Consider the following 14,902-nt stretch of genomic DNA (forward strand, 5'->3'; position numbering starts at 1 on the left):
TAGATGGCAGTGCCGAGTGTATTAAAACTGTTTACAGTTGCAAACCTTTCTACACATTGGATTTTAGCACTTTTTGGAATAACCTTTAATGCCAGAACAACACTTATTCTTTTAGCTTTTCCTTTCCCATTTCAAAGAAATGCAACATCTGTCATAATGTGAAATGTAGATTTAATGCAAACGGCAAGTCAGGCACTTGGTAACAAAGTAAAAAATCCTTGGGTGGTTTTTTGTTTTGTTTCTCTCTCTCTCCCACACCATCCTATTTCAGTGAACAAGGGAGGAAGCATCTATTTGTTGTTTAGGCTTTTCTGGGTCACTTATCAGTAGTATCTGAGTTTCTCACATAAATTAATGAATTTATCCTTAAGGCATCCCGGTGAAGTAGAGAAGTATCACTATCCCCATTTTATAGATAGAAAACTGAGGCACAGAAATTGGCACAAGGTCACAGCCAGGAACAGAACCCAGATATCCCAAATCCCGATGCCTGAGAACTGGCATGTACTGGGTATAGAATGCTTATATGTAAGGGAAATTATTTCTAAAGTATTGAAATTTCTGAGGACATCTCCATTTAAAAGAGTGAGTTTGAGAGAGGGGTGGGAGAGTCAGCCAGAATGGAGGGTGGGGGGAACGACACTGTCCTGGTTTGGTCAGAATCTGGAAAATAAAACTTTAAAGGAAAGTAGTCCATGAGTTACTTGGAATGTGCTTTTAATCACAGAATGAAGAGACATTGCTGTTAGTTTTAATCCTTACAAAAACCTGCATGTTCAAGAAGACAATTTTGAAAATAGGAGTAACCAACTTTTAGCCCTTGAAAATGTGCTGTTTAAGATGAATAGAAATCCACATATTGACATTTAATATTGAGAAGTATAGATTTGTGGTAAACAGTGCAGACCTCTATGCTGTATAAAAACTTTGTGCTTTTTAGCTGCCTCTCCCTTCTTTTCCCTTGGAATGCTGGAGGCAGCCACAGAGTAATCATGGGAAGGTGGGAGTTTGGATTTCAAGATGCAAATGTCACATTTCCGTGCAAACGACTCCCACATTAACACTTTATCAAGATCTCAAGCTGCATCTTTTCTCTCTTTTTAGGAAAGTGTCTCTCAGAGGAGATTGCCCTCAATAGACCTGCAATAAAAAGATTTTACTGTCGCTGTTGTGCTTCTGTGCATCCTACTGTGAGGGTCCCAATGGTCCCTTGGGAATACAAGGAGTTGTGAGAAATAACACAACTGGCCACCAGAACAATCCACTCCCTCTACCTTCCCACCAGCACCTCCCACTTCTACTTTATAGCCGCCCTTTTCTCTCCCAAAATCTCAGGTTACTTTGCTAAGAGTTCTCAGAGCTACAGTTTCTGTCCTTGTCTCTGCCTCCAGCTCCTTAAGAGACACCCAGCCCCAGCGATTGGATTGGGCAGCCCGTCTTGACACACCACTGTGCTGAGTGCTTGAGGACGTGTTTCAACAGATGGTTGGGGTTAGTGTGTGTCATCACATTCGAGTGGGGATTAGGGAACGGAGGCTGCCTTGCTGGAGCTGTGTGGTCTTCTGCAAGTGTGAGTTGCAAGCAAAAGAAGAGCTACTTAGCTTTTGGGAGAAGGAGGAGGATTCATTTTCAGCAGCTAAAAGAAAAGCAGTTTGTTCAGGTAAAGTAAAAGACATTTAATGCCTCCCCCCACCCCTTCATGGTTTTGAAAGGAATGCTAGCACAGCACACTTGTCAAAGCCAGTTGCTGCTGCCTTATCAATGCAGCTATTGTATGGCTGACAGATAACTGCGAACATAGCTTGATGCTTGGCTGTCTTCATAGAACTAACACTCTTAATGCAGTTAAGGTCACGCTTTTGAAGGTGTAGATTAGAAAATCTCTTTTGGAACAGTGTATCTCCTACTTAATGTCTCCCTCTCGCTCTCACACATGTGCTTAAAACCTTCAGTAAATGAGAGATCGCCAGTGCTATAAGAGTAGTTTCATTTCTGTGTTTACATTAATGAATTAATGAAAACTATTGGGAGAAAAAAATCCTAGCATGGTTTTTCTGAGATTCTGACAAGATGCTTAACTGCTTTTAGGCAGCGTAGACTGTCTCTGCCTCATTGTGAAACGAACCAAAATGTTTTGAAAGTACATTTGATATGTCTGTAAAGTTTGAAGACTCCTTTATAGAGACCTGGCTGGGCTCCTGATGATTGGGGTATAGTTAGCTTGGCTTACACATGGATTTAAAGTTAGGAACGAAGCAGAAAAAGGAGGAAGTGAGAGAATACAATGTAATACAGCGCTTGCAGCTGCAGCAGAGCAGATGGATGTAATTCATTTGCAGATCTGTTTGTGAAAGTTTTACAAGTCACTGAAAACTAAGTAGCATCACTATAACGGATCATTAAAGGCCGGCTATATTTATAGATTCTAAACAGGCTAGCTGAAGTGTTAATTAAATGTAAAGGGATTTTTTACCGTTAGGCATGAAGAGAGGCAGAAATTGAATTAGAAATTAGTCACTGTAAGTACTTACTGTCACTTTCATTTAATGACTATTAATTTCACTGGCATCTGGGAAGAAAAAAGCCACCAAATTAAATAAAAAGCCTAAAAAGTGATTACGAATTAGATTCTGGATATTTTAGAATTAATCTTCCCAGTTTATTCCTCTAGTCTCTCTATTTTGACAGGTACTGAAGGTTGAAGTGGCTTATTTTAAAATAAATCCTTAAAAAAGGCTTCCCTTAAAGAGTAACTAAATTATATGTTTCCTTTTGCCACTATAACAGATCTTCCATACAGTAACTCTCTCACACCTGTGGTGCTCATGAATGATTGGTTTCTCCCATTTGTGAAAGAAATCTAACACTGTCCTCATCATATACAGGTGAGATATTCTGTGTGTAATCTGTTCTGAAATAAGATCCGTTTAGTAGGCTGAGCAAGGGGATTTAAGGCTGGTGCTTTGTGATTTTGGCACTCAACTGTGTAACGATGCCCATAAAACCATGTTTCAAGTTGCACATATCGTTTTGCCTCAAACCAACTTTTTTTTTAAAAAAAAAAACAGGCTGTTTGGCTGCTTTACAGATTGTTCTCAGCTTGTATTTTCAAACACATTCTTTAATAAGACTGTATCCTCATAAATGACCCACAGCAATTTTAAAGAGAGTATTAGCTAAATCCTAATAAGACGGCATAACCTGACTGGGATTGGGTGAAGAAATTGGAGCATATTGATTTTTCACTCAGCCCAGTTTTTCTTTCTAATGAGCAGTGGAAACTTTTGCAGGGTTGGTTTTTTTTTAAAAAACAAAATACCAAACTAGGCTCGTGTTAAAACCTCCTATACAAGGAATAAACTACTTTTAACTTTACATTTGATTTCTTCACTTTATTCTACCCATTTTTGGTTGATGTGAAGTCCCTTAAGACAGCTTCTGTCCATGAAGATATGGCTTAGCCTGCTAACAAAGACAAGGTGCAGCAGTTTCAGGAATGTGAATTGCACTGCACATTCTGCTGTCAGTGTTTAATTATAAGGCTGCCTTCTCCATGGATTTCTGTCAGATGGGTCATCAGATGTAATCTTTTAAGAAAATGTTTGGATAAATATACGTCCATCTTTTAATCATTTTACTATGGAAAAATAGTTTGCCCAATATCGTCAGAAAAGCTTATGAAGAAAGTGGGGACATTAAATCATGTTTTCCCTTCCCTTGTAATGATGGGGCTGTTTAAAAGACAATGCTCGTAGGGTAGTCCAGCTTCTTGTCAAAATGTAATCTACTGTTCCAGATGGTAAACATTCAAAGACATATTTATGGCGACTTCCACATACCTCAGTTTGACATTTGTTTTCTTCTTGAGAGCACTTGTGCTGGGTACACATGAAGTTCCCATTAGCATCCCAACAGCTGTAAAAGTGTTCAGAGCTCACAAAGATGTCCCTCATAGTGAGGTAAAAATAATCTGAAAAAAGAACAGGACCAATATAACTGCTGTGCCCCCCAACAGATCTACCGATAGACACAAAGGGTCAGAAATTCCAGAGGCACAAAAAAGATCTAAAAATTGCTGCATGAAACTGCATTTTTGTTGCGCTAATTTGCTTGGTAGAATGTTGAACATACCAGGCACGTCTGTATTACCAATTGTTCTTGTGATTTGGGAGATTTACCCTAAATGAAATTGGATTTTTTTTCCATGTTCCTCCTCAGTGAAGACTGGGTCAGATACAGACTGACTTTGTAGTTGTTTTCCCTGTATCTTTTTTTTTTTTTTACCTAGTGCTGCAAGCAAAAGTCAGAGCCCAAGAACTTTGCTTTCCAGCCAGAATGTGTTTTGCTGTGGGTTGTCTTAATTATGTCATCTTGTTAGTTGTCAGAGGTTTCCTCTTTTTAGCGCTTTATAATTGAAGTGGGGGAGCTTGTTCAAGTCATAAGCAGCAGAAGTTGAAGTTTCATACTGGCATGCCTTCTTTGAGCTTTCACTGGCGTGACTCAGTTTCAGAGAGAGAAGCTTAAATATGCTTGGTGTAAATTCACATTTTTTAAAAAAGTTTGGTATTTTTCCAAGTAGTGTGTAAATACTTTTAAGGAATCCGGACAGCATTAGTAGGAAAGGGATATATATGGCAAGTACTGGTGTGAGAGTTATAATCACAGTTCTCACTCCAGGCAGGGTCCGATAAAAGCAAACTGTTTAAAATGTTGTGATGCTGGGACATTATTTCCAAATGTGGAAGACATTATAAACCCACATTCATAGGAAGTTAGGCAGCTATGGAAAGAATGACTTTTGAATGATTTGCAAATTCTATTCTGACTAGATCATTTTATTGCAGAGAATTCTGAATGATTATTATCTATTATTCTGTACATTACAGAGTGCATTCAATTTTATAGTACTATCCAGGGAGTATGACGAGTTTTAAATGTTATGTAATGTCAGGGTTTATTTTTATCCATACAAGGTTTCACCCTTGTCATAGATGTCATGGGAGTCATGGATTTTGTGATTTTCATGGCTTTTTAAAAATATATAAAACCATGGCATTTAGGGATTTATTTGAGAGGGGAGGTAAATTGATGTGGTAACAGTTGAAGACTTCACTCTGACTGCCCTGAGAGCTGCAAAATTAAACAGGGAATCGGAATTCAGTGACAAGTCTATGGTGAAGCAAAAAGAACTAAATTAGTGGACTTTTCTGCTAAGGTGTTTGCCTCAATATCTCGTGGAAGTGTATTCATGTTCAAAAACTCCTCATTAGTTTTCTTTTTATTTTGAGTCTCCCCCGGTTCTTGTATTATGAGAAAGTTCCCAACTTACCATCTGTTATCCTTGAAGATGCATAACACTATGAATAGCTATCTTCACCACTTGTCTAGGCCTTTTAGTTATCCTATTTGTACAAAGGCTGAAATTACTCTCAATATCTGTAGTTCCCCAAAATCAGGGTGGTCATTCAAGCTCTCTGCCTGCCTTGGCTCCGTGCGGCTTCCGGAAGCAGCGTCATGTCCCCTCTCCGGCTCCTACGTGCGTTGCCCCCGCCCCAAGCACCGGCTCCACAGCTCCCACTGGCTGGGAACCACAGCCAATGGGAGCTGTGGGGATGATGCCAGCAGGTAGGGCAGCTCGTAGAGCCACCTGGCTGCACCTCCCCATAGAAGCCAGAAGGGGGGACATGCCGCTGCTTCTGGGTACCGCCTGAGAGAAGCGTGCCTGAAGCCTGCACCCCTCACCCCCTTCCATGCCCCATCCTCCTTCCACCCTCTGAACCCCTTGGCCCCAGATCAGAGCCTTCTCCTGCATGCCAAATCACTCACCCCCAGCTCCACCCCAGAGCCCTCACGCCTCCTGCACCCCAACCCCCTGTCCAAGCCCAGAGTCCCTACCCACACTCCGAACCCCTTGGCTCCACTCCCCCAGCCTGGAGCTCCCCCTGCACCTCAAATCCCTCATCCCCGACCCCACTTCAGAGCCCGCACCCCCAGCCAGAGCCCTCACCTCCTCCCACACCCTGCCCCAGCCCAGTGAAAATGAGTAAGAGAGAGCGGGTGGGGGAGAACAAGTGACTGAGGAAGTGAGGATGGAGTACGCGGGATGCGGGGCCTTGGAGAAAAGGCGGGGCAGGGGTGAGCCTAGGGGCAATGTCGGGGACAGACAAGGGTGTTTGGTTTTCTGCAGTCAGAAAATTGGTAACTCTAACAGCTCTATGCAGTTGCAGCGGCTTTAATGCATGCAGCCATTGCCACCTGCTCGTTTAAAGAACAACTTCACCTTCAAAATGGCGCTTGGCTCACTCCCTTCTGGGAGTTGTTGTTTACCTCCTCCCTTTGAGCAAGCTGGGGACTACAACTCCCAGAATGCCCAGCATGCTGCTGCGGGATTCAGAGAGCTGAGCTGGAGCCTGCAAGCTGGATGACAGCCACTTTGTTTGGGTGAGTGTGTCGCAGAGCCGAGTGTCGATACAAAATTTGTATCCTCATCCGTGCTGCAATCCACAAAAATGGTCTGCGAATATCCACAGGTACAAAACACTATACCTGTAACCCCCTGGGTGTCTTATAGCTGTGCAGCTTTGGTCCAGAACTCCAATCCCAACAGCCTGCCAGCAGCCCACAAGCCTCACCCTGGCTTTTGCACAACCTAGTTATTCTTGCAGGCTGAACTTAGTAACCTGCCAGTCCCAAATTCACCCCCAAATCATGCTGCTGCAGGGACCAGGCCCTCTCACTGGACCCTCATAAAGAAAGTGTTAGCTTTGCTGCCTTTGCAGAGATAATGAAACATTCCAGCCTGTCAGCTTTCCAGACGTATACACGTCACTGAAATTACATGGTACTGATGATTTATAAGAAATCAAAATAAGTTTATTAGCAAAAGAGCATGGTATGAGGGATAAAAAGTAAGAGATAAAGGTAGAGATGGCTATGAGAAAACAACATCATGTTGTGACTCTAAAAATTTGAGACACAGTAATTTTCCTGCAAACTAGGTTTACATGCTCTGAGGTAGAGCTGTGTCAGAGAGAATCAGGGCTGTACTGTGGATTTGGTTGACTAGTTGCTTTTTGGACCCAAATATCAGAGGAATTATTAGAAATATCCAGTTTTCCATGGAAATTTAATTTTTTTAAATTGAAAAGCTGAACACCTGAAAACTGAAAAACTTCAATTCTCGTGATTTGTGGGAGTTGTCATTCTGGTGCCTCACACTCCAGTTCTCTATAAGAAGGACTCCGTGGTAGGACTACACTTCCCATGATGCACCACAGTGAAACATGGCACTTGTGTGGCTGCAGTGCATCATGGGGAGATGAAGTGCAGCTGGGGTACCTTGCCCATGGAGAAGAATGGGAGCACTTTGGTACATGAATGGTGAGTACTTGGTTCTGGAGAATGGGCATGTGGGGAATTAGGAAGGTTGCTTTCCTCAAGAACCTCCACAAAAAATGGGCCAATGGTATGTTCCAATATTATAATTTCACTGTTTGAAGCTGATCATTATTACAGTACATGCACTGCTTTCAGCTATTTTCATTGAAAAAGAGAAAAAAGTGTTAGTGAGCCTATGCATGTAAATGTTTGTAGTATTACCAATTACAGTACTTGCAATTTTAGTACAAGTTTCCAGATATTTAGTGTTGTTCTTTAAGCCCCAACTATCGGGATCAAGAGGTTACATGAGAATCTGAGCTCATTTTTTAAAAATCTAGCTCTTGTGGTTGCAGAGAAAAACTTGAAAAAATGAAGTTACTTCAACCTAAAGTTTCAGAAAGCGCAAGGCAAGTAAATAGAACCCAAAATATATTTTAAAAACAAAAAAAGGCTTATCACTTTTAAGCCAATCTCACCATTTGTGAATGCTTGGGATTAGCAATACTGTATCTGCAATTTGCAAATATCAAACCCTCTGGCATTTCTGAAAAATTTCCTAATAAAACTATAGGCTTTTTAATGTTTTATTGCAATAGACAGCCACCACACTGTAGAGCTGTGTGTAACAACAGAGCCTTGTAATGAGGATGGAGTCTCAAGCATGGACAAACATGATGAGTAAGGGGATAAATGTGTATAGTTTCATAGAAAAAATATCTAGTTTCATGGAAAGAATTGCTCCATTGTGACTCAGAATATTGAAGTGTCTGTATACCGCTCCTATCCCTTTAAATGAACTCTGAAGAGAAACTATTAAAAAGAAGAAAAAGTGAAGCAGAACTGTACATTGAATTGCTGTTTTGCAAAAGCACCTTTAATTATTAGAATATAATATCTTTCAGCTGAGCATAAGGTTGAGTGTAACAGGAAGATGAATGGGGCCTTTGGGTTTTAAAGTTAACCTGCAAGCAAAGGATGATGAGTAAATGGGGGTGAGCATTAACTTGCTCTAAATGCCTTTGAAATAGTGCTTGCCGGTTGCTTGAATCTGTCATCTTCACCTTCCACAGGATAAGCGTTCAACTTTTTATAGCATTTACTGAGACTCTATTGCATTTAAAAGATTAGGAGAAGATCTGGTTAAACCATTTTAGAGAATAATTGGAGATGAATTCAGTCACTTTTCCTACTTTCAAATTATCAATGAAAAGACTTAGTTGTTTACAAAATTAAGGCCCTGAGCCTGCAACTGAATCTACTAGTTCAGACTAGTGCACCTGTTAAGAGCTTCATCCAAGTCAAAGGGACTCTGCAGGGGTTTGTGATGGCGGATATAATTGCAGTATCTAGGGCCTACTTCATTTATTCTAAATTATTTGACTGTATTACAGCAAAGTATGTCTGTAACACCCATTGCTGCCACCTGATAGAGTATCCCCAAAGATACAGTGCTTACCTGTGCTTAATTTGTGTGCCAGGGCTTAACTAGGCTGAGCCCTGGCACCTCAAAGCTTGGCAGTTCATTGCCCCGGCACCTCTCAGCTTGCTGCATCAGTTATGAATGTAAAAAAAATTGCTTGAGCCCCAGCCCCTCTTTCATTACAAATTAAGCACTGGTACTTACTGGGTTGGGGGCGGGGAAGTGGAGGATGAGGAGAAATATAAGGAGATCAAAGGTCTTGCAGGTCACATATAGGGAGTTGCTGGAGTTAAGAGAAGGAAGAAATCTTGGGGGGAGGGGAATATCTGACTTGAGGGAAGAAAAGGGAGAATGGAAGATGGAGAAAAAAGATGCTGAAAGATTCAGTATCATATGTTTCATGATTTAGCTGTTCCACACCTTTTGAGGATTGCCTCCCACTAATTTGGCTGCGTGGGAGGCATGCCAGTCCAAAATTAGAGAACAGAAGTCCATAATAAACTGAACAGACAATAAATAATAAGTACAGAATGCCTCTTCACTTTGTTTTTCCAAGGACTTCATAAAACAAAAATGTTAGATTCCAAAGTATTCCTAGAGTATTGGTTTTTTTAAAATTAAATATTAAATCAATCATTGTAGTCCATTTTATCAGAGACTTTCCTTAATTGTTGTCATTCTTCATTATTTCTATTAAAGAGAATAGATTACCTCTAATATATGAATTCTAATCTATATCTAACATAATGGATAAGAAAATATACCCTGGATTCTTATGATCTTGTTTACATTTGGAGTCAATGTATTAACTGAGATTGTATCAATATCTGCTTGGCCACCAGAATGAGGGATTAGAGGGTGTGGATTACCATGTTTAGAGCAATAAAAATGGTCAGAAGAAAACTCAAATTCTGTTTATCTGCCAGGCATTATGCTAGTTCCTTTTATCTTAGTATCAGTAGAAAGAAAACATTCTTATCTCACTGTAAATTTGAGCCTATAGCTGGCATGCAGACTCATAGGCTAAGGCTTCCTCTTCTCTGTTGCTGTGTGAATTCAGATTCCAGTTCATAGTGATACTGAAGACTCTTGAGCCCTGTCTCACTGGTACAGAGAGGCTCCTTTGGAGTGTGCCTGCCGAGGGGGAGGGGAAAGTAGCGGGAAGTGGAGGAGAGAAAAGTCCGAATATGTATTCTGTGGACATGTACGGGAGACAAAAAAAAAAAAAAGCCCCCCAAAAGCCACAAAAACAAGTAAGCGTGTCTTTTAAGTTTTCCTCCAGTTTACCATCTTCCATTTCCATTGTGTCCTTCAATTCCTTTTCTTCAAGTAAACAAACATCTACCTGCATTTTGAATGTAGAGCTTGTCTGCACCACAGCAACACATCAGGGCACCCTACTTATAATTCGTCTGTCCTTCAATACATTTTAGAGAGTTCTATCTTGCAGTGTAAACAGAATCTAGTGGAGCAGATTGTGATTTTGTGCTAGATTTATTAGCTGCCAGGGAACATTGTGAGGTTCCTTTTTGGAGATCTCTTGCATTCTTTCATTTGGTGCGCCAGGGATTGCCTCCATCTGCCTCAGGAGAGAAAAAGAGGTTGTGGCCTTCAAACCCTCTGAATCCCCAGGAATCTTTGGGGGCACAGGACCATCCATATGGAAGTGCTGAGTCCCCTGTGGCTCTGTTCTCTGACAGTGTCTCTCTCCCCCACACTTAAGCATGGAGGATTAATTGTTTGCCCTGATTGCCACAGGGCATGGGGTGGAGAGAACTATGTGCATTCTTCCTACCTCTGCCACATCACTCCCTGTGCATGCATCAATGGATTCATGGAGTTGATTGTAGGGATAGGGGGAATGCTGTTGTGGAGGCACTTAACTCCTCCCCCCACTTTCTGCATGGGGAGAGTGAGATCTGCAATGATACTCTTAAATGAAACTAGCACACTTTTGATTTTTCACCTGTTCTGTTTGAGAGTAGACTCAATAAACATAGTTTAAACAAAACTGTTAACTAAATACTTAGTGCAGATTGCACACAGCTGTTGAGGCTGCTGCAGTAGATACTGGAAACTTTAGTACATTACAGCACACAATTCTGAACCAAACCCCTGACAGCTGGAATGTTGCTACTGCCAAGGGTGAGCCAATCCCCATGATGGTGGAAAGAAGAAAGTGTTTATATACAACAGTATAACATCACCCTACATTGAGGGCACCTGCCCAGAGTTTGTCAACATTCAACAGCCTTAGTGTTGGTGTGGACTTCTCTTTACTTCTAGGTACCCAACTAGCCACACCTGCCAAAAATGTCATTTTTCCTTCTATAGCTGTCAATAAGATTTTGTGCTGTCCTTTTGGATCTTGAATTAGTTGTGATGATCCATTTGTATTTGTGACCTGAGCTTGTTTATAGAGATTCCTTAATCTCTAGATGGGAAACCATCCTCCATTGAAAAGTTGCAGTTGATCCAGAGTACAGTAGCTTGTCTACTGGGCAACACGGGGGAACACATCACTCCCGTGTTCCACCCACATTATTGACTTGAACATGGTATTAAATATTAGCTTCCAATTTCAATCATCATCTTCAAAGCCCTCTATGCAGCTGGTCTTAGTTGCAAGAGGGACAGTTTCACCTTGCATTATCATGATCTCCCTTAACTCCACTGAAATAATGGAACTGTAAACTTGAAAAGCAAAACTCATATGCAGGAGACAGCTTTCTGTGCAGCTTGTGTTCTGACACAATGGTGCTGGGCACCATAAACAAATCTGGATGGATACATAAGGAACTGCTAGAACTGGCAAAATAGGAATATGAATTGTAGCTGGCAGAACAACCTAAGAAACACAAGACTCTTCCAGGAAGATTTTTTTTAAATACAAACTGGGCTTTGCCCTAGTATTGATGGTTATTTGGATGGAATGCAGCATATTGGTTACATACTTAGCTTGTCGATTCTGCTGTTTAGATGATATTTGGATATCTCCTGCTGTATGCCGTATGTGAACTGTCCTTTAAGATTTTTACCCTGTGGCTCTCCTAATCTAGTACTTTGTCACTGTTTTGTGGTGTTGGAAAGAAGCTTCAAATGAAAGCACAAAATGCTAGAAAAGATTTCTAATGAAAGCAAGCAGTAATGTGTATTTAGCTGGTTTCAGGGGTGTTCTGTACAGTTCTATTCTCTGCTTAACCACTTTGGCCTCTGTTGTCCTTTTTTCTTGATTGAGGTTAAGCGGGAAATATTGCAACTTCAGCTTCCCTAGTTTAACATAGAATATTTTCCATCATCTGTGTTCATTTTTCCAGATATGGCAGTCATCTTTCCTTAAATCAAAATAGTTACATTGGCTCTCTCTAGGGGACAGAATGGCTTGTGGGATTGGTAATGGGATACAGAGCCTTTCTCCTCAAGGCCATTTCATCCTACTGTAGATCCGTAGTATTGATGAGTAAATCTCAGAAACAAAAGGTAATGTGTTTACCTGAACTGTTAACTGCCTCCTTCCCAGCCTCTACTTTCCTCTGCTCCTTTGTTGTGGATATTAAGAGCTGATGTGAAGAGCTGCACATTGGCAGTGAACAACAACTAATTGTACTGATCCTACAAAACCCAGGAACTATGCTACATATTCTTGAGCACCATCTACTGGCGCAGTATCTACTAATTGTTTATATAGTCTGGTATTGTAAGAGTGCATGTTTCCACCTTTTCTTGGCTGCAGCAGCTGTCTTCAAGGGGCACCTGGAAGAGCTCCACATTGGAGAAATCTGTAGAGAGAAATATTTGCACCCCTAAATACAACACTCTTTGAGGGGAAGACTCCTTGCTCTGTCCTCAACTGCAACCCTCTTCAGGGAAACAGGCCCACATATGACCCTCCCTCTGCCATTAGGGTAGTATACCCTTAATTTTGCATTCTGAGGCACCTTCATTTGCAATGCCACAGACAACTGTATGCTTTGGAATGTCACTATGAGATAAGCCCAGAAGCAATGGGAAGAGGTGAGGGAAATAACCAACCACTTCTTAACCCCACATTTCGTTTTGGGTTAGTTCTTATTTTTATTAAGCCATCTCCTCTTTCTCCCATCACAAACCACAGTAACACAATTAACACTAACTGGCACCCTTTGTTAAAAATATCATTAGAGAGGCTGAGCTTAGCCTTTTACCCCAGTGGATGAAGACTGAGAGCAGGGCCGGCTCCAGACCCCAGCGCGCCAAACGCGCGCTTGGGGCGGCATTTTTCCGGCAGGGCGGCAGGCGGCTCCGGCGGACCTTCCGCAGTCATGCCTGCGGATGCTCCACCGGAGCCGCGGGACCAGCACACCCACTGCAGTCATGCCTGCGGGAGGTCCACTGGAGCCGCGGGACCAGCGGACCCTCCGCAGTCATGCCTGCGGGAGGCCCGCTGGTCCCGCGGCTCCGGTGGACCTCCCGCAGGCATGACTGCTTGGGGCGGCCAAATTCCTAGAGCCGCCCCTGATTGAGAGACACTTGTAAGATAGTGGGGAGAAGTTTGGGGAGAAGCACTCTGCTGCTGTCTATGCTGTCCACGTTCTGTAAGAGAAGACTTCAGTTTCCTGGCCTGTCAATCAGGCTCTTTGTAGAAACATTACATTAGATTTTTTTTAAGAAGAAAGTTGCTTCCTCTGTTATAAAGATGGTAGCACTGGATACTCCCAATCTTCAGTTAGTTACTGTGCTTCAAATAAACTTATGCTTGACATCCTTCTTAGATGTATGCTGGATACTTATAAAACAATATATGAAAACAACTCTGCTGTATATCTAGACATTTGTCACTTTCTTTCCAATCTTGTGTAATCTTTCCTAATCTACCACTAAATAGTTAATTCTCCTAAATGTGATGCTCCAGGCCATGTATTTCTGTAAAATTAGTTCATGTGTCATGACTGACTTCCTCTAACTGCCTTGTCGGTCTCTAGCAGCATTCACCTGCTAGCAATCACCTTTTTCAAACTGCTTCATTGCTTTCAGCCTGAATATAGAACTATGCAAAATGTTTGTAACCATGGAAGCCAAAGCCAAGTGAGATTTATTTGGGTTTGGGGTTTTGTTACAAACCTAAAAATTGAGTCAAGTCCACCAAAAGTGTTTGAGACTCCTTTAGCTGAGTTTTGTGACCCTTGAATTACCTGGTGTAAGTTTCAAATGAATTTCAACCATGGTTAGGCATTTTCAGCATCATTTAGAACTGAAATTCAAAGTGAACCTCTGGTGCTATACATTATCACAGAGCTTCACACAGCTCTTCATGTTATAACATTTGTTTCTGCACATTTATCATCACCCATTATTAGCTTTGGCAGTGTTTCCCTTTCCCCCTATTGCATGGTGCCTGTTCCTTCAGCAAATTCTGTGTCGTGGTATTTTAATCCTCAGAAAAGTTGGTTCTTCTATGCCTTTATTGTTCCAATATCCTTAATTTAAAATAATGTAATGAATGTATATATGAACATATGTTACTAGCATTTATATAGGAGGTTATTTTTAGCTGCCTTTTAATTACCTTCCCTCTACCTCTGACTAAAGGGTTAACCAGTATAGCTTGGATTTATTAATTTGGTACATGGCTCCTTTTAAGAATTTTCTACCCACTAATTTAACAATTAGTCTAGGTAATTTGATTTTTCCAGTGAGTCAGTTTGCTGATTTTCACCTGGTTGAGTCAGCTCATATCTATTCTGCTTTTCCCCCCAAAAGCGCCTTGTTGGCTGAAATTAAAAACTTTATGAACGGCATCAACTGTCTGTCAATTTATTCTCTGCCAAGCTTTACTTAGGAACATACCAATTCTACCAGCAGCTGGTGTTGTCTTAGAAAACATAGTTTTTAAGTTCTCCTTTCTCTTTATTTCAAGGCAAATATGGGAATCACTGTGCTCGGGAGAATGATTGTTTGAGACCCAAGAGGTTAAACAGAATGAGAGCCAGGAGCATCCTGGGTTTTAATCTGAGATAAACTGCTGATTTCTCTGTGTGACCCTGTGCAATTGATTTGACCTCCTTGTGCATTTTTCACCCCATTTAGAATATTGGGTAAAAAACAGTCTTCACTGAAAACCAC

The 14,902-nt window shown here is 41.3% G+C and overlaps 1 protein-coding gene and 1 long non-coding RNA gene across 2 annotated transcripts in view; one reads left to right on the forward strand and one right to left on the reverse strand.

Moving 5' to 3' along the window:
* Positions 1-14,902, forward strand: part of SULF1 (sulfatase 1) — a 287,776-nt gene that overhangs the window by 116,393 nt on the left and 156,481 nt on the right. The gene's annotated exons all lie outside the window — the stretch shown is intronic.
* LOC120397200 lies at positions 1,507-5,437 on the reverse strand. Its single transcript, XR_005593715.1, has 4 exons — positions 5,330-5,437; positions 3,840-3,970; positions 2,532-2,569; positions 1,507-1,636 (listed from the first exon to the last, which is right to left on the reverse strand). It is a non-coding gene; the product is annotated as an uncharacterized LOC120397200 (long non-coding RNA).

This window comes from Mauremys reevesii, linkage group 2 (genome assembly GCF_016161935.1).
Source record: "Mauremys reevesii isolate NIE-2019 linkage group 2, ASM1616193v1, whole genome shotgun sequence".
Lineage (NCBI taxonomy): Eukaryota > Metazoa > Chordata > Testudines > Geoemydidae > Mauremys > Mauremys reevesii.